At 36.0% G+C, this 20,573-nt stretch overlaps 1 protein-coding gene across 1 annotated transcript in view; it reads left to right on the forward strand.

Moving 5' to 3' along the window:
- Positions 1–1,983: 1,983 nt before the first annotated feature.
- The window catches only part of LOC131676112 (uncharacterized), a 171,091-nt gene continuing 152,501 nt past the window's right edge, over positions 1,984–20,573 (forward strand). The window contains exon 1 of the mRNA XM_058955236.1: positions 1,984–3,478. The gene's annotated coding sequence lies outside the window, so the exon portion shown is untranslated. The remainder of the gene's footprint in view (positions 3,479–20,573) is intronic.

Genomic DNA, 20,573 nt, shown 5'->3' on the forward strand with positions numbered 1-20,573 from the left:
ACCACGTTTCAGTCAAGGTAAATATTCCGTCTTGTTTTTGACGAATGAAAATGTAATTGAATGTTGAAAATCGCCAAATCATGCGTATGATTATATGTTAGCATTAATTTACAAACATTTTGATGAATGAAACAATGTTGTAGGTCTTGTATTTCCGGAGAAAATCGTGGTTAATCGCGTCGCGAAAAAACAAAAACGGCGGCAAGGAGTACACGACGACTTTGGGAAAACCCATTCCAGCAAAAGTGATTCCCTATGTCGTTTTCTGTGGTATTTAGGGGTTGCATACATTTTTGCGAGAAAAATTTCAAGAAAGTTTGACTTTACGTAAATGCATATAAAGCAATGATTTTAACACATTGAAGATATACGATTGTGATAGTACATTTTTCAATGAAAAAAAAACAAGGGAAAGTTTATAAAAATAAATTGAAAGTTACGGTCACGATTGAAGACCAATAGATCAATTAAAATTCCAAAACTCGAAAAATTCCATTAGTATAGGAGTATTCCTCGTACCTTAACTATTAATTGAATAAATAATATTTTTTTCCTGAATTCGGGTACGTTTTCCTTAAAAAATCGATGTGTTAAGCTCTAAAAATTGCATTCAAAAATTCCTATCTATGAAACAAAAATATATGCGTAAAAAGGAATCGTTAAGGTACGAGAAAAATTAACAACGAACATTTGAGATTTTTTTTTAAGAAAATCGGTTGAGTTGTTTTTCGGCAATCGTGGTCACGGAAAAGCCATATTCGGAAAAATGATAATAGGGTTTGAAATTTCAAGTTACCACTACTCTTGGTAGACGAGGCGCGCTTCGAAGCGCTGTAACTTTCGATCTATTGATCGGATCACTATGAAAATTAGGGAAAATATTCTCAAGTACTTTCAGATAAAGTAATAAAATAAAATAATAAATAAAAAGATATGTAACCCCTTAGCGTTATTAATCATTAAAAAGATTGTCCAAAGAAATTTTGCAGATACACTAGAATCTCGTCTTATCGGCAAAGTAGTACCATTACAAATTCGTTTTATTGACAATCTCGAAATACAACCACCGAATACACAAAAACAAATAAACAAATATCTGTGTATGCTTTGTTATTTATTATTTGAGCATTATTATAACCTTCACGAAGCTCATTTCTCTGACTTCCATTTCGTGACGCTAATGGCTGATATACGGCTTTTAACTACCCGATCCCCTCGACTTACACGTGTTCAAATTTCAAGTGGTTATATTTTCTTCAACTTAAATCGATAGTTTCAAACTTTAATAACTATCGTATTACTTAATAATGAACAAACAATCGTGAATGAAAAGAGAGCATTTTTCTGTTCTCCTGTAAAAAATGGAAATGGCGGTTATACGACTTCGAATATCCACCCTTCATCTGAAATTAACCATACTTTTTTCGTATCTTATGTTAATCGAGAAAAACTTAATATTGCCTTCTATCAATAGGAAGGGATTTATAAATAATAGTTAGTTCTATGGTGTGGCCGTTCGGTGCCATAAAAAATTCATATTGCCTAACCTTTCCAAAAAAAATGCAGTATTTCCCAAAACTTTCCACAACTAAGCCCATTCCAAAACAATAATCAAGGCTTTCCCCCGATAGCAGGTAGGCCGAAGCAACTCGTTCTCAATATTCATTCATACTTCTCTCTAGCTGCACAAACATCACGTAGGTGAGTGACCCACCACCGAGTGAACCGCTCTCTGTTGTTCTTTCTCCCTCTCTTAACACTCTCCGAATCGTGCGAAGGAACAAAACAAAACTCCGCTTGCCCCGTGAATGCGTTAGTGCTGGGCTTTCCCACAATTCCGAGGCAAACCGGGGCAAACCCTGATCCACGGTGTAAACTGTAGCGTATAGTGTCTGCTGATGGCAGTCCGAGTGTTGTTGTATACCTACGTAGGAAACATTCACCAGAGAACACTCATCTCGATCTCGGTGTGTGGTGTGGTGTTGTTGTCGCTTTCGAACCTAATATTCTGATCCTGTCCAACCAGAGTACAGTTTCAAGTCAGTCAGTCACAGTCAGTCGGTGAGGAAACTCGAATGGGTACGGTTGTTTTGTGATTGTCAGCGGTCGAAGGCACAAGTGCATTTTGTTTGTGTCACGCGTGTTGCCTACTGGTTGTCATCGTTACGCGCGCGTGTTCATAGTGTGAAACAATAGATTTGATTTAGCTTTCAGTCACGAATAGGACGCCTTGCGTAGTTTTACGTGAGACTAGGTTGATTTGCATAACGTGAAAAAAGACGGAATTATTGCACCTTGAAAGGCGTTGATTTTTTTGTGTGTTGACTGATGATCGAAACAGCGGATTTGTAGTGTTCGTGACCTTCGTGTGTTGGAGATTGCTTTGGCGTTTATAGCAATCGGTCGGCGGTATATAAGCGCGATAGAGAATCGGTGTTGTGTGTGGAGCTACTAAAACGAGTTCTCGCGTGGTCAACGCGACAAGCCACCAGTGGCCAGCAAGCGATGGAATATTAATTACTCGAATAAATAATAATTCGTAATAGTTGTCGTCGCATGAAAAAAAAACGGGAACTCAGAGGACTTCGCGGAATTCATAACATCGCTCGTGAGATCACCACCGGGTGTTTATCGTGAGTCTCGATCGGGATTGCCCACAGCCAGAGTTAATTAAAACAATGGAAGCGTAGCGTAGCTCATCGTAGCAAGTGAAACTGACCGAAGACCACAGCTCGTTAAGGGAGCAATTCAGCAACCACCGACCGGTGTGCGTGTGTGTGAGGTGAACCAGTCCGCAAAATTAGACCACAACAACAGAATAGCGCTTTCGCCCAGTTCCCGTCGCCCGGCAGAGTGAAGTATGTACAGTTAATTTTCCGGTGCTCTAATAAAGTTTAAATTAACTAGCTGTTTTAGCTACAAAGTCACGGTTAGAGGGAGAAATAAAACATTGAAAACAGCGAAAAAGCTGGTGTGATTCGTGTGACCCGGGCCATCAGAGAACCCGGTATTGTTCGTTGGATTTAGAGGGGAGGAGGAGACAGGAAGCCAGGTAAACAGCCGTCGTCTTTGTTCAGATGGTACTGTTATAGCCGCCTTCTTGAGAGTGTACAACGATACAACGAACCGAACGGATATATTCACCGCGAAGCCGGTTAATGTATGCTAATGTCAGTGATTGAATTACCTTACCAGCAAATGACAGCTGCATCTCGCTGACGCTGTGTTCTGTTTATGTATGTATCGGTGTTCGTTACGTGCGTGCATTAATTCCCGGAACGGGTGGGGATCGGATCGGATCGGTGTATCCTGTCGGGTGCAGGCAGACAGAACAGCGAAAACATTGTCTTGAAGGGAAACCAGGTGCGGTAAGGTTTTGCGTCAGAGACGAGCTCTTTCGGGGAAGAACAGAACCCTGTGGATTATCTATCGACTGTTTGGAAGATCAATTAACGAGTGTCTTCGGCGGAGTTTCAAGGTGAGATTTTGTTTTTGGCATATTTATTTAACGGGTTGATGAGGGAAGGGTTCCTATAGCAATCCCTAGAATGCGATGACTCAGTGTCAATGACCGGAAATTTGCCCACTTAGAACGGGATTTGGGGTATTCACATTGTTGGATTTACCCGGATCTACAATGGACTTTAGGACTTGTCAAAAATTGATGATAGCTTAAATAAAAACTTTAAATCTGACACTGAAAACATTTGTTTACTTTTTTGATTGATGGACCACTCAAGCTGAAGCTTTTGCTTTTGAATATTGTTTGTCACAAAAAATCCTTGCGATGGTTGATTTCCCCACACACAATTTCCCGTTTAAAACACAGATCATAACAACCGATTTCCTCCACACATATCCGTTAGAGGCACTCAACTTGATCAACACCCAAAGTCCAACTTCCGTTCCCATAGTACCAGGATAACAAACAGAACCCCGAGAGAAAAAATATTTCCACTCACATTTCACGTTCCATGCAAGTTTTGCTTGTCCTCCGGGCACTGCTGTTGGTTGGAAAACACCCGAACTCAAACGTAGTAGCCTCTGCTCAAATTTCGATTGTATCAGCGAATGATGAGACGGAGTAGAAGAAAAAAAAACAAATTCTGCGGCAGAATTTTGCAGTTAGCAGCGAGGTCGGAACGACGGAAGACGACACCGATACGTTAGATTTGTGATTCACTCGTCCTCCTTCGCTTCCCAGAATACGATTTTCTCCGCTTGTTTGTCGATCCAGCCAAACAGCAGCAAACGAAGGACACAAACAAGCTTTACTTTCCCATCGGATTTTTTCGCCCGAAAGAGATAGAGTCGTCCACTTCAAAGGAACTGGACGAAAATCGTGAAGCCCGCTACATACCTAAACATGGCAACAAATCAATTCCCACTCGAAAAGTTGCTGATTCTTGGTTGTTATTTCAAGATGAGCACAGAGCAAAAGAAACTGTTTCCTATGCCAGATTGTCAGCGCGGACAAAGACTACTCTTCGTTATCCGGCAGTGCCGTCTAGTGTATGTAGTATAATGGCCTAGTTCACCATACCCCCGCGTCACACTCGCTGGAGCATCCCCCCACCAAGCAAACACATCACCATCTGTGAAAACAGAGAAGCTTACGGCGCATCCACGTTCGATTGTTTTCCTGTGAAGTGTGGTGTGTTGGTAGGTAGGTACTTTTTCTTTCGTCCTACAAAAAAATGAAGAGCCCGGAATGAGTGGCTCTCGATTCGTTCACTCTGGCAGAGGGTTGCGCTTTGCAAGGTGCCTCTGCTGCTGCTACTACTGCTGATGCTGCTGTGGTTGCCATTAGCAAATGTTCCCACATTATTTCCAATTCAATGCAATTTTTAAAAAGAGCCATTCGCCTGCTGTACCTATACTAATGGTACTCGAGAAGAAATAAACGAGCAGAAGATCATCAATTACGTGACGAGCGGATTGGGACCCTGCAGGCTGGTTTTTGAAAGGTCGTGAATAAGTATTTGCGCCGGATCTACGCGAATGTAGCAAATTGCGAACCAGGGGCTTTTGTTGCTATTCATCTATTTGTGGAGCAATAAAATTGCTCCTGAAAGGGCACAAATAACTAATAAAGTGATGAATTATGTTAGTGTGGCATTCAATTCTATCACTCGATTTCGAATCGCACCCCATATTTGATGAGAAATTTTCACCACACTCCACAGTACATATGTACCTTAACTTTTCACAAAAATAAAAAGCCGAATCTTTGTAAAAGTTCTATTTAAACAATAATTCCTCGATTATATCACTAATGCAATCAATTGCTCTCGAACCTATAACGGTTCTTAATTTGATTATATCCATAGTCAGTCACCTATATACAATTGCATCATGTGCGGAATGTTGTATTGATATCATTCAGCAGGGAGGCCTTGGCACATTTCGCTATTCTTACAAAACCGATTGCAACGTGATGTCAACTAAGTAAGTGTTAATGTTAAGATCCTTGTGTATAAAGACGACTAGATAATCGAGGTATGACGACTACATTCCTTAGTCATCGCTTATTACCATGGAATGATATATAAATGGAACGAGTAGATATTGTTGCGAATGAGAGTTCGAGAATTTTTTCTCCGGACATTGATAACGGAGGATCGGGTGGTGAAAATGTGGTTATTTAACACTTATAGGCTTCTACTTAAACTTTTCTTTACTTAATTAGCCTGTGCACAATGACGAAGCCGACCCATAAATACTCATGTCAATCACCGTCGAATATTACACTATTTTTAATTCGATTAGACCCATAAGAGAGTTCAAGAGAGGCACGGAGTGCACGGGGCCAGCCTATTCATTCACATGTATACAGTTGCATCATGTTAGGAATGTTGTGCTGATATCGTCCAGCAAGGTGGCACATCTCTTTATTCCTACAAAAACGCCTAAAACGCGATTTTAGCTAAGGAGAAGTCAATGTTAAGATCCTGGTGTATATTTCCTCGCTCTGTTTCATTGAGTAGCAGGTCGTGTCGTTGTTTAAACATCTTCAACTAAACTAGAAACAACTGTACTGCCAAATCAGTAAACACTGTTGAACCATTTACAACTATTTAAGCGTTTAACCGGTCGTGAAAAACAAGACACAATCAAGAACGAACTCATATCTAATGAATTTGAAGAAAAGAACTGAACAGACGTTATTCGGTGACACGCCATCAAGAAAACTGCAATCTCCGTGCTCATTGTAAAGAAGATATGTCTAAAATTACCCACGGACTTCGTTAAGCTTTCTCTTCTGTCCTGATTAAACTTTCTCACTCACAGTTCTGCTGCGACAATTGCCCGCGCAATCGTGAAAGTTTTAAAAACTGATAACCCAACGAAGCGACCGTAAGCTTACTGCCCAGATAACCAATTAGCATGGAAAATGCGTTTTAATGGCTACCTAATAAGCAGCCAAGTCGTTTTAAATGCCATTTTAAAAGTCGCTTTTCGCAAAATTTACGGCTGCATAGCTGCTGGTCCAATACTTTTTTACTGCTGTTGTGCATTCAAAAAACTGCCTGCTGACAAGAAGTTATTTGAAATTTTTTTGAATGCTGATTAACAGCAATTATGCATAAAGGAAGTAAATATACTACCATAAGCATCTGAAAAACAAATAATGTGCTACTTTACTGCTTATACTAATGCTTAGTTGTTACCTGGGCGATTGTAATCGAAATATTTTCCGAGTTTTAGCAAACAACTGTCACTTTTTCTGCGTTATCAGCTGTGAAAATTTCGACCAAATAGTTTCGGCAGAAAATTGAATATCACTGTGTCGAATTTCATTGGACGTTTTCGGTAGTGAATAACAGAGAGAGAGACAAGACGTGAATTTACAACATGGATAGGTATTCTAGAGTGAATCAGTTTCCGTTGTTTTTAGTTCTAAGTTTATAACTGATTCGCTCTAGAATGGTTGAAAATGGCGTGTGGAAATCTGTCCACAGTTTCGCACAGTTCCTTTACGTTTGTGTAGGGAATAATAATAAATGTGTAATCGGATATTTTTGTCTCATTCCTGATTTCTGATCCTAACTTTTGCAGTATTTTTCAAAAGTTTACATAGTTTGCCTCAAATTCCAAAAAACCAGCAGTAGATCTTCTTGCAATATTGTCAGAGTTCAAATTGTAGTTTTGCCAAAATTGCTGAATTTTATAAAAATTGTGAAATTTTTTTAAAAATTGCAAAATTCTGTAAAAATCCTAGATGTAGTAAAATTTGAAAAAAAAAATGTAAAATTTTGCAAAAATTGTAACAATTTTTAAAAATTGCAAAATTTAATAGAAATTAAAAAAAACCGGAATTTTGTAAAATTTACAAAATTTTGTAAAAATTAGAATTTTTGTAAAATTTACGAAAACTTGTAAAAATTGCAAAATTTTGTGAGCACTGCAAAATTTTGTAAAAGTTGCAACATTTTCTAAAAATTACAAAATTTTGTAAAAATCCGAAATTTTGTAAAATTTATGCAACCTTGTTAAAATAGCAAAATTTTGTAAAAATTGCAAAATCTTTAAAAAATTTTTTTTGGTAGGATATGCAAAATTTTTTTGGTAGGATATGCAAAAATGTGTCAATGTTCCAAAAATGTGTAAATTTGTGAAATTTACGAAAATTTGTAAAAATGCAAAATCATGTTTCAAAATTTTGTAAAAATCGCAAAATTTTGTAAAAAGTGCATAATTTGGTAAAAATTGCTAAATGTTGTAAAATTTACGAGAATTTTTACAAATTGCAAAATTTTGTAAAAAATACAATTAAAAAAATTACAAAATTTTGTGAAAATCCTAGATTTATTATTTACGAAATTTTGTGAGTTAGAAATTTTGTAAAAATTTATTTTAATAATTTGTAAAAATCACAAATTTTTAAAAAATTACTTTTTTATATTGTAACGACATATAATTAGCAAGGGACTGGAAGGTGAAGTATTTTTCAAATATTAAGAGCCATAGTACTCAAGGGAGAGCAAGGATTTGAAGTAAGAAAGTTTAGAAAAGCGTGGAGTAGGGTCAATGAACAAGCTTAGAGTTTCCCGGTTACTTAGCTTTTTGTCTTCTGCAGCGCAGTAGTCAGGATCTTTTGGCATTACATGCGAATCACCTGAGTCTGCGGCATGTCCGGACAAGCGTAAAGTCAATTTAATGACCTATGCTGTCGGAGCCGACAAAAAAAAAGAAAAAAAAAGTTAAAAAATTACAAAATTTTGAAAAAATTACAAAATTTTGTAAAAATCCAAAATATTGTAAAAATTCAAAATTTTGTAAAAATCCAAAATTTTGTAAAATTTACGAAAACTTGTAAAATTTTGTAAACACTGCAAAATTTTGTAAAAATTGCAACATTTTCTAAAAATAGCAAAATTTTGCAGAAATCACAAAATTTTGCACAGATCCGAAATTTTGTAAAATTTATGAAATTTTGCAAAAATTGGAAATTTTGTGAAAGTTAGAAATTTTGTAAAAATTAATTTTAATAATTTGTAAAAATTGCGAAATTTTGAAAAAATAACAAAATTTTGAAAAAATTACAAAATTTTGTAAAAATCCAAAATTATGTAAAAATCCAAAATTTTGTAAAATTTACGAAAACTTGTAAAAAATTTTAAACACTGCAAAATTTTGTAAAAATTGCAACATTTTCTAAAAACTCCAAAATTATAACATTTTCTAAAAATTGCAAAATTCTCTAAAAAGTGCAAAATTTTGTAAAAATTATAAAATTTTGTAAAGATAACATTTTGTAAAAATTTGAAATTTGTGAAAATTACAAAATGTTTTAAAAATTAACTTTAGGTAAAAATTGGAAAATGTAAAATATACGAAAATTTGTGAAAATTGCAAAAAATTGTAACACGAAATTGCAAAATTTTGTAAAATGTGCTAATTTGGTAAAATATGCGAAATGTTGCACAATTTAGAAAAATTTGTAAAAATTGTAACTTTAACAAAATTTTGCAATTTTTACAAAAAAATTTCGCAATTTTTACAAAATTTTCAATTACCGTGAAGGCCCGATTTTATCAACCTCATATGACGAACCAAGTTGATTTTGAGTAAATCCTTTCTTGAGCATATTTTTCTCATCTTAGAGATCCGAAATATGCAAAAATAAAAATTTTATTTTTTAAAATTTTTTATATCTATATCTAGATACTAAAGAAGAATATTTTAAGAGCTTCGGATTATTAAAAAGAAATAAAAATATATGTCCCTTTTGTCAATGTCCCCGTTTTATCTGCCCAAAATTCACCAAGAGGCTGATAAAAACGGGCCTTCCCGAGCAAATACTCATGGGTTCAAACTCCACATATCCCCTTGAAAAGACCTTAAATATGGTCCGTGACAAAATTCACAACCATCGAGGTACCATAAAATGGTCTCAATAACCCATAAATACACCAACATATGGTATTTTATATGGAATCTACCGGACCATGGTGATGGTGTTTTCATGGTTTGAACCCATTTCAAACACCCATGTCAAACCCCATGACCATGGGGGTATTATGGGTTTTTCGTTTGCTCGGGTTTACTGTATCTTCACAAAATTTCTTAGTTTTTACAAAATTGCATAACTTTTGCAAAATTTCGAATTTTTTACGAAATTGTGCTAATTTTACGAAATTATGCAATTTTTACAAAATTTCGTTATTTTTCCATTTTGTAATTTTTGGAAACTGTGTTTCGAAAAATCTTTTGGAAACTAAGTAGGTGAAGTTGCCAGCTTCGGAAATTGCATACAGCGGTCGCAAATCTTGAACAGAAAGAATTGTGATTTTTATTAAAATGCTGCTATTTAAAGCCATCGGATTGGTCGTATTTTCGGATTTCCTAAAATTTCATTGGAAATTTCTGAGGTATCCAGGATTTCCCAGAGATGCTTAGGATTTCCCTCGACACCGTAAAACTTTCTTGACGTTCAGAAAACATTTCTGAAGTTCGCAGAACCATCCCTCAGTGTAAAACAGTTTGATCGAATAAGCTGTGATAGTATGATAAAAAGGGGCAATTTAATTTTTACAAACTTGAAACAGGTTCAGCACCTCGACAAAAGTCCTTATGTAAGGGTGCCACAGAATGGTCAAAGCTCGAATAATTTATATCAGTCTTTTTCGACGTTTGCTTCTTCACGGGACAATGCTGGTTGTTGGTTTGGAGACACTAGGCGCAATCGTTGTTACTTCGGTGCTGGTACTGGCAGTTGGTTACTGATTTCTTGCAAAAATTGTAAAAATTGCGAAATTGTAAAAATTGCAAGATTTTGTAAATGTTACGAAATTTTGTGAAAATTACATTTTGTAAAATAGACACAAATTTGCAGATTGCAAAATTTTGTTGAATTTGCAATTATGTTAAAATTGCAAAATTTTCTAAAAATTGCAAATCTACAAACAGCGAAATTTTGTAAAAATTACAAAATTTTTGTAAAAATTACAAACTTCTATAAAAATTACAAAATTGGTAAAATTACGAATTTTGTACAATTTAAAAATTTGCAAATACTGCAAATTTTGGCAAAATTTTGTAAAAATTACGAAATTTTGTAAAAAATTACGAAATTTTCTATAATTTGTTAAAATTTCAAAATTTTATGAAAATTGCAAAATTTTGTTAAAACTGTAAGATTTTGTAAAAATTGCAAAATTTAGAGAACCTTACATTTAGTTTTTTTCCTTTTTTATTTCGACTAATATTGTCACATTTTCTTTTTTACTTTTGAACAACATTCAATTAGCTGGAGATTACTGAGTAGGGAAAGATATGAAAATTTGAAGCCATAGTACTCAAGTGATACTCAAGGATGTGAAATATACGGATCGGAAAATTAAAAGTGGCAGGGCCATTAGAAACAGGTTCAAAATCATACGGGCTAATCTTTTATCTTCTGCGGGCAGGAGTCGAGCTACTACGAATAAGTCCATCAACACGCCTCCCGGCAAAGACAGACTTGTCTCTCTTTGTCATGAGAATCGACAAATATACAAAAAATTGTAAAAATAGCAAAATTTTCAAAAAAGTGCAAGATTTTTTAAATATTACGAAATGTTGTGAAAACAATAAAATTTTGTAATATTTACAAATTTGTAAAAATGGCAAAATTTTGTCAAATTTACAAAAATTGTAAAAATCGCAAAATTTGGAAAAGATTTACGAAAATTTGTAAAAATTGCAAAATCATGCAATTTTGTAAGAAGTGCACAATTTTGTAAAAATTGCGAAATGTAGTAAAATTCACAAAAATTTGTACCAACTGCAATTTTGACAAAAGAATGCAATTTTTACATTTTTTTTGTAAACGCAAATCCTTTGTCCACGCTGAGATGACTCGACCTTCTGGATCTTAGATGTCGGCCCATCAACATATTGATCGGGATCAACGGCTTTACTTCCGAACGAAGGCGTGATCACAGATTTTTCATCTCAGAGAATCTCAACGTCTTCGGCTTGTTTTGAACCAAGACTGGCTATATTCTTCTTCGCAATATTGACTGTAACTGTTAAGTATTCGGGCGCAGAAACCGATTACTTTTTTCCTGTCAATAACCAAATTTAAATACTCTAATAGCGCATTACACAGTGCTCAATCTTCCGTTAAATTGAAGTTTCTAAAGTACCTCAAAAATTTTTACTCGGAATCACGTGACAATGTGAACAGGATCATGATTCGCAGCATCTTATTTTATAAACTTTTTCATGATTTGTTGCTCTATAATGTTGTTTTGGCACTCGGCACAGTTTCTGTTTTCTGTCCGGGTATCACACTGGACCTTATTAAATGAATAACGATGTGTTCTTATATATCCTGCTCTTACTTATGACTGGTTGCTAGCAAGCAGACACAACATTATTATATTTCATGAAATAGTTCACGGAATAAAAGTTATTCCTTGAATTATATTCCGAATTGTACGCAGGTTGCTGCAAAATAATGACTACAAAATTGAACATAATCTAGCGGAATGTGAATTTGCTACGTGCTCCATCGTTGAATAATAAAATCTTCATTTTTTGTAAGTCTTTGCAGCGTTATGCAAAATCGTTTCGATCGCCAAGCCGCTTTCATCATTATCCCTAGAAGCGACGCGCTCAAACAACAATATGTATCTATGAAGGTAAGATTGCTATCTGCCTATTCGCTCCTCTATCAACATATTGTATCCCTACTTTTTTGATTAGCTGGTAGGAAAAGTTTTCATTTCTTTTCAAGTTCAACGAACATTTTTTTTTTTAATTTTTGAAAACAAAATGGCCGTTCCAGGATTCAGATTCTACAGTGAGATTTTGAGGTTCAAATTGGATGAACCGATATTGACTACAAATCTTTATCTGTTATTCTAAAATGTTATTGGTCATCCACTGTTTTGTGATAACCGAAAGCAGACATGTTGAATTTAAAAATAACTCCAACACTAATTTCCGTCCTACAACAAGCACCCATCCACATTGATGACTAAATTGGTGTCCAAAAGATGTCAGTCTTGAATTTCAAAAGAGCATTAATAAGCAATTTTGGTCATCTACTAACCACCTCTTTAACGGTGAAGGTTTCTTATCGTTATGTGTTCAATAGCGTATTTACACGGATTTAAATCCAGGGGCGGGTATAGCGTAGTTGATTAATCGATTGCCTTGTGCGCAGCTCACCTCGGTTTGATTCCCAATCCCGAACATCAGAATTGACAACGCATTGTAAAGATATGTCCGAACCTTTACAAGCAGAAATGACCAACGGACTTCGTTAAGCTTTCTCTTCTGTCCTGATTAAGCTTTCTCACTCACAGTTCTGCTGCGACAATTGCCCGCGTAATCGTGAAAGTTTTGAAAACTGATAACTCAACAAAGCGTTCGTGAGCTTGCTGCCCAAGTAACCAATTAGCATGGAAAATGCGTTTTAATGACTTCCATTTTAAAAGTTGCTTTTCGCAAAATTTACGGCTGTCTAGCTGCTGTTCCAATACTTTTTTACTGCTGTTATGTAATCAAAAAGCTGCCTGCTGTCAAGTTTTTTTTTTAATTTGAATTCTGATTAACAAGAATTGTGGATAAAGGAAGCAATTATAATGATAAGCATCTGAAATGCAAATAATGTGCTACTTTACTGCATATACTAATACTTGGTTGTTACCTGTGCGATTGTAATCGAAATGTTTTCCGAGTTTTAGTAAACAACTTCCTGACGAGCAAAAACCCTGCCCTCAGTTTCGTACAGTTTCTTTACGTTTGTGTAGGGAATAATAATAAATGTGTAATCGGATTCCTGATTGCCTCATTTCCGTTCCTAACATGTGCAGGGTTTATCCAAAGTTTGCATAGTTTCTCACAAATTCGAAGAGATTCAGCCGAAAGTCTTCTCGTAGTACTGTTGAAATGCCGTGAGCTTCGTAACAATATATTAGGGCTTTCTTTAATAATTGTAGGATCTCTTTGAAGCTCTAGAACTTTTCTAAAATTCATAGAATTTTATTAAAGTTGGTATAAACTTTTCGAAGGCCTTCTTGTAATTTGAATCTTTACGAAATTCATGGCCGACCATCCAGAAAGCCGAAAAAACTGATTTATGTGCATTTTATTGGTGTAAAAATAACACCACAGTCTACTAAACTATTTTTAGACTGCTAAATTAGCTTCTTAAAAGGAAAAATTGATTGAATTTACACCCAACTTAGAAAAATTGCATTTGGTCTTTCATCTCGTCAATAACTGACACCGATTTAGGACTGATTAGACGCTAAATATCTAAATCTCTAAAATTTAAAGATTTCCTTATAGTTGGTACGCCTTTTCTGAAGTTTGCATCACTTCTCTGATATTCAGGCGACTTTCTAATTTTGTAGATTTTTCTTAAAATACTTCAGTAGAATTTGTGGAACAACTTTGAGATTCATAAAGTTTCCATGAAGTTCGTAGTAATTTTATGAAGTTTGTAAAAGTTTCAAAGACTTCCAAAAATTCCTTTGCAAATTTCTGCAAACTCAAGAACGTCCGAGAGATTATCAAAATTTGCGTCGAAATCATAGGATTTTTTTGTTTTGATTATAAATACCTTAGGATCATACGACTCATTTTTCTGGTTAGATAAATCTCTGATCCTATGTGCGACGTGAATGTGAATCTAACCCAGGTGGCCATTCTATTTTCTTGAAGTTCAGAAAACATTTGTTAATTTTGCCACATTGGGCTGATGTGTGATCGAAGCCGATTAAATTACAATCACATTTAATTTAGATCATCCGAAAATTCCAAGATGGATTCGATTCAAATATTTGAAGATTTCTAATCACAACGTTAAATAGGTCTAGGAAATTCAACATGCTTAAACCAATGATCTAAGAAATTCGGAAAGGACTGAAATATCCAGTCTCACAAATTCAAAAGTAAAAAGATCCAGAAATAAAAAGAATAAAGATCCCAAACACGGAAACTCCACAGACGAAAGGACTCAAATGTGCGATAATCCAATGATCCGAAGATCCAGAACTCCAAATATAAAAATAATCAAAAATCTGATGATACGAAAAATCAAAAGATTTGAAAGATCCAAAGGTTAGATTAAATATACTGAAGGCTTCAAGATTCACAGATTCATAGATGAAAACTTAAAAAGGTCCAGAGGCCTACAAGATAAAAAATACCAGGCTCCAAAGATCTGAAAATCTAATACTGAAAAAAACAACATGTTCAAAAAAATCCGAAAATGCAAAGATCCAATATTTCCCATATACCCAAAAATGCAACTATCTAAAAATACCGAGCCCCAATGATGCATAAAACCAAACAGCCAAAGATTCCAGTGATCCATAGATTCAAAGACGCAGCGATCTGAAGATACAAAGATAAGAAACTCCAAACATGTGATGCTGCATAGATCCAAAGTCGCAAAGAAGAAATGGTTCCAAGATTCAATGATTTTAAGATAAAAAGATTCCAAAATACCAAACTCCAAAAATACAAAAATCAAAAGATCCGTGAATCACATCTAGTGATCAAAAGATTCCCCGTTTCGAAGATCTCAAGGTTCATGCATACAAAATTTCTGTAGATCCAAGTAGAAAAAGATCCAGAAATTACATATTTCAACGATGAGAAGATTCAAATATTCGATGATCCAAAGGTCCAATACTACAAAGATTCAAAAAGTCTAAAGATCCAAGATACAAAGATTCAATAGTATAAAAATGCAAAGATTGAAGAATCCAAAAAATCTACAGATACGAAGAATCAAAAGAGTCAAGACATCCAAAATTTTAATTGAATTACAATCAAAGATTTAAAGATTCCAATATTCAAATATTCGATGGTTCAAAAATGTACAGATAGAAGGATACCAAGCTCCAAATCTAATACTAAAACATCGATAAAATATTTCAAAAATATGATTTCAAACCAGTCAACCTAATGATACAAGAATACATAGCTTGAAAGATCAAAACATTTAAAAATTAAAATTTTCAATGATTCAATGAACCAAGAATATCAAATCCCAATGATATAAATATCAACAAAAAAATCCAGCGCGATAGTCCGAAAATCTAAAGAATAAAAAGAGGTGAAATATCCAAAGATTCAACAAGCCATATGAAATGTTCATAAGACTCAATGGTTATCTTAAGATAAAGACCTTAAAAGTCCCAGTTCCAAAGATACAAAACCTGTAGTTTCCGAAAATCGCGTCTGGTGATCCAAACATTCAGAGCTTCAAATATTCAAAGATCTGAAAATTTGCAGATAAAAAGGTTCAAAAATCCAACTAAATCTTCAAATATGAAAAGATTCAAAAGTCCGATGATTCAATTCAGATGCAATGGTCCAAAAATTCAAGTATATGAAAATCGGATCGAAAGATAGCAAAATCCAAAAATGAGAAATTTTAAAATCCGATCGATCAAAAAATCGAAAAGGTGAAATAGCCAAGGATTTCAGACTCTAAAATCTTTATTTCAGCTGGCTTCAAAAATGAGATAGGAAGGGATAGGTTTGGGCAACCGCATTTTCAGCATTCGGACGCCGATGGGAATACCAGGGAAAAAAATTCTCCAAGCATTCGAAGTCACATACACGTGACAAACACGTCAATATACAAATGCTCGAGCCCTTCGCGACCATCCACGGCGCCTATACCCGCGATCTCGTAAACATGATAACATCCCGGTGATAAAGTGAATGCCTCAGCTCCTATAAATTTTCAAACGCGGTCTCAAGCGTGAACCTAAAAACTCCCGCGGTCGTACGAACATTAATCGGTCACTTCCGGATGTTTCTATCCTAGATATCAACAGACTAGGTCCATGCCTTCAATTGGATCAATCTAAAAAAGAAAGCTCTCATATCCACTGGACACCACGTTACATGGCGACATGACCGAGGACTCTAGTGATATGGGGTAACTTACCCCCGTCAGAATGTGAATTGTACACCAAAAAATAACTATCAGAACGAAGGTCCGCTTGACCATCCAAGAACGGTTGCAAAATCCAGTCTTGTACACGCGAAGTTACATGAACGCCAGCACACGCGACAAACACGTTAACATACGAACGCTTAAGCCCTTCGCGATTAACAACGCAAACCTGCGTTCGCGATCGCGCAAACTTGATAACACCCCGGTAATAAGGAGAACGTTTTAGCACTTAAGAAGTTTTAAACGCAAACCTACAAACGTCCGTTTCAGCGCGCTCATGAATCGGTCACGTCCTGAAACCATTACTCTCTGTACTAATAACTTAGGTACATTCAGTAGGACCAATCAACAAATAAAGCTCATATCCACTAGACAACACGTTCCATGGCGACATCACCGGGCACTCTAGTGATATGCAAGATCTCATTTTCTTTTAGCATCTGATCCGTACACCAAACTTAGTTTCACGCTCCGCGCGCGATTATCCAAGAACACGCGCGAATATGCGAAAGGCACACGGCTATAAAATAGAATCTATACACGCGAAGTTACATACACGTTAGCACACGCGACATACAAAGGCACACGCGATCGAACACGTTAACGTACAAATGCTCGAGCTCTTCCCGATGATACACGCGATCGCGAGTCCCTACGCCCGCACATACCTGAACCGTACAATGAATATCACATTCAGAATCACGGCCCGCTGCAATTCGCCTAAAGCAGTGTTTTAGTGGGCGCCATTGATTGCCTCGTCTGCAAATTGTAGTATGTGATTCTGACGGGGAGCCCTTCCGAGAACCTAGCTCTACAGCTCCAGTAGGACAACTCTCGAAAAAAAATTGTGTAAAAGTACACACAATTCAGCAATATAGTATCATTAACCTCTGACATAAATGACATGCCACTGCAACCAGTACATGTAACCTAGGTTGACAATTACTGCCTTTAAATAAACAATTATGTATCACGTCTCAGGGCCGAATTAACCTTTGTTGTAACAAGTGCACCCCCTTAAAAATAGTTGTTCTGAAGTGGAAAATAGAAACAAAATTCTGTTTACCCTTTCCCAATGCACTCAACTCAATTCCACGAACAAACAATAGCTGCGCTACGTTTACTAACATTTAATTTCATCTACGTACGTCCATATTTCGGACAACCTTCAAGTTTTATTCCCCACCTGCTTACACATACAGTCGGTCCGGGGTCGAAAACATGCCCTCTGGGAAGTGAAACGTTGTAATTAAAATTTAAAAATTCCATTTGCAGAAAATAGAGAAACACTTTCAAACTGTGCATGTTTCTGGTGATAGTGCTGATTACTGTATCTCTCTCTCTTTCTCTGTCTCTATGTTTCGCGAATTTTTATCCCGCGCAAACCGAACGAACAGTACATCTAGTAGGCAGCAGAGCAGTAGCGTCAGCGTGTTGTTATTGTTTGAATTCGACGACCGTACCACACACACACACACATGAGGACGACGATGATAACCATGAACCAGAAAAGCATGCACACGGATTGCCGCTAACCATATGGAGCGCGCTTGGGGCTTCGCTGCACGCTTGCTATGTTACCGTTGAATGGTTGGGGTCTGATGAGAAGGGGTTTAGGGAGGGGGCTAACAAAACCGGGCGATAAGATGAAAGTGTTCTGATTTTACGCTACATCGGGTACACCCGGAGAGCTCTGTGCGCAAGTGTTTTCTGCGGTGCGGAGAGATTGTACATACCTACCTACCAGTGTCGACGGTATATTACCCAGCCAGCCGCGCCGCGTTTTAGGCTCTCGTAAATATGTTTTCGGTATAATGGACTCGTTAAAGAATGTGAATGTGGTCTGCGGGTTTGGGGACAAGGGGGATGAGAAATTGTAGGGTGTGGTGGCGGCGGCGGCTGTTGGAGCTATTGGCATCGAGGATTGGCGTGATTAAATTTGCGGTGGTGGCGAAAGTTTGGGAAAATATGCTGCGCGATTGTTGCCGAAGTCTCGATACTATGGCTGTACGCGGTGTAAGTTTTTCAGAGCAAGATTAAGATCACTGCAGGATGGGTGCAATCGGCGGGTATCATGTTTCTGATTGTACAGTGTTGAAGCACGACCGGAATGGATAAGGAGATTTTATCGAAGGAACACTTTCTCTTTTTCGCCGGGGGGTTCCGGGGATTCTACGAATGGAATGCGTTAAATCGATGAATTCGTCGTCGAACCAAATTTTTATATGATTGAAAAACTCCGGACAGGATTTTGACTGAATGGGGTACGGAGCTTCTTTTCGACTTTCCGCTACTACCACCTTATTCAGGAGAATTCTTCAAAAACTTCTTTAGCAGATGGGTAAGAAGTACTTTTAGCAGATTCTCCAGAATATACTTCAAAATGTTGGGTAAAAGATTCTTCCGAACACTTTTAAGAAGATACTTCAATAGATTCTTCAGCAGATCCCTCAGAGGATTTTTATGTAGATTTTTCAGAAGACTGATTAGAAAAATTTACAATAGGCACTTCTATAGATTTTCAGAAGATTCCTCCGAATATTCTACAAATTCATCAGAAGGATTTTTCAGAACTTTCTTCAGCGGGATTTTCGACGGATACTGTACAAGATTATTCAAAGAATTCTTCAGAGGATTCTTCGGACGATTTTTACATTTCTTATAAAAGAAATGTATAGAATTCGCTCAAACTTTCAAGATTTTTTCCGAGGCCCGGAGGGCCGAGTCTTATATACCAATCGACACAGCTCGACGATTTGGGACAATGTCTGTGTGTGTGTGTGTGTCTGTGTGTGTATGTAACGGACAAATTCTCATTCGTGTTTCTCAGCAATGGCTGAACCGATCTTATCCAAACCAATTTTAAATGAAAGAACTAAAAAACAGTATGAACGCTATTAATTTGTTTTTGATTCTGATGTTTAGTTTCCAAGATATGAATGTTTGAATGCGTAAAAATGGCGTTTTTTGCAGTTTTTTTGAATTATCTGCCGAAATTGACAATATAGATTAACAATTTATATGTTTTTAGACAGCTTTAACGAATACCTTTCGAACAAGCTATAGATTGTTGAAATCGGACTATTATAAAAAGAGATATTTATAATTAAATGCGGACGAAAGATTTTTATCATTTCCCATTGCCAGAAATATGACCAAAAACATGTAATCTATTATTAACGCCAAAACGGCTTATTTTAGGTAAATAGTATCTTCGGAGAATTTAATGGAGGTAATATGCCCTTTCTTTTGGTATTGTGCTTTTGCTGATTAATCCCCCTATGAGTGAGATATTTTCACAAATTTTCTTGGAAGTGATTATATCGAAATGACGTCTTCAGCAAATTTGTAGCTCTTACTTTTGCGAATAACTTTGCTGAAGACTTTAAATATCTATTTTGAATACTTTAAAAGTTATGGATTGTTGTTTGTGGATTACTCTTTGTCGCCTATTTATTGTTCAATATAGTAATAATCCGTTGAAATAAGCCAAACATTATTACGATAAAACGAATTTTTTATTTCATTTTTCTATCTACAACCGCTAGAAATAATCACCGAACACTTCCAAGTTGTCTGGAAGGAACTTGATAACTTATCAGTGCAAAAATGTTCATTTGTGCGAACCTTCTGACTGCAATTTTTCTAACTTATGACCATCGGATCGATCTGAAACATATCGGAAAATGAAAAGCGAAATAAATAACTACAAGCAACGGCGTAGCCAAGAGAAGCTTTTGGGGTTTAACACCATACAACCCCCCCCCCTCCACCACACCCAAAAAAAATATTGGATTGAAGTTGAAAATTTATTGATGCAGACTGATTTAATTCAATTTTACAATAACAATTATCTGATCCGTGGATTGATAACCTGTTGTTGTAAACATCATGAGGACTTTTGATAAATTGTCGGAATGTGATCCTGATATGTAACTGATCTATTGGTCTTGATTTCACAGTTGTCTAATTGCATCAATATCAAATTCCTGCCTGAAAACATTCCAATAGAAAATTCCAGAGTTCTGTAATCAATCATAATCCTCAGATTTATTTTCAAATTGAGCTCGTTTTTGTAGAGATGTACTGTAATAAAGGTCTTTATTTAATAGGAAGCGAAGTTAAAATTGATTTAACGTCTATGAAACATAGAACA

The sequence above is a fragment of the Topomyia yanbarensis genome, chromosome 1 (genome assembly GCF_030247195.1).
Source record: "Topomyia yanbarensis strain Yona2022 chromosome 1, ASM3024719v1, whole genome shotgun sequence".
NCBI lineage: Eukaryota > Metazoa > Arthropoda > Insecta > Diptera > Culicidae > Topomyia > Topomyia yanbarensis.